This window comes from Chrysochloris asiatica, unplaced genomic scaffold (genome assembly GCF_000296735.1).
Source record: "Chrysochloris asiatica unplaced genomic scaffold, ChrAsi1.0 scaffold00112, whole genome shotgun sequence".
Taxonomy (NCBI): Eukaryota; Metazoa; Chordata; class Mammalia; order Afrosoricida; family Chrysochloridae; genus Chrysochloris; species Chrysochloris asiatica.
This window is the reverse complement of record NW_006408630.1, coordinates 11,090,096-11,090,685: the sequence shown is the minus strand read 5'-3', so window position 1 is coordinate 11,090,685 and position 590 is coordinate 11,090,096.

Genomic DNA, 590 nt, shown 5'->3' with positions numbered 1-590 from the left:
TATCAGGATTGACATAGAAATTTAAAGTGACAGTATCAACATAAAACAAAATGGCCACCACTCATCTGTCATGCTATGGTGGCTTGAATTGCTGTGATTCTGAGTGGACAGGTTTCAGATGAGCTTCCAGACAAAGACAGACTAGGAAGAAAGAGTGGCAAACTACTTCTGAATCACTAGTCACTGAAAACTCTATGAATAGCAGAGAAACATTGTCAGATACAGGACCGGAATGTGGGAAGGCACTCAGAATGCAACTGGGGAAAAAATGCCTCCTCAAAGTAGAGTTGACCGTGATAATGTGAATAGAGTTAAGCTTGGGGGAAAAAAAGTGCACAGAACCTTCATTTGCTGATGGGCCACAACTCAAGATGAAGAGAAACAACTATAAACATCCATTTAAAATCGGAACGTGGAATGTGCGAAGAAAGAATCTGGGAAAATCAGAAGTTGTCAAAAATGAAATGGAACACATCATCATCGATATCTTAGGCATTAGTGATCTGAAATGGACTGGTATTGGCCATTTTGAATCTGACACCCCCATAGTTTACTATGCAGGGAATGACAAACTGAAAAGGAATGGTGTT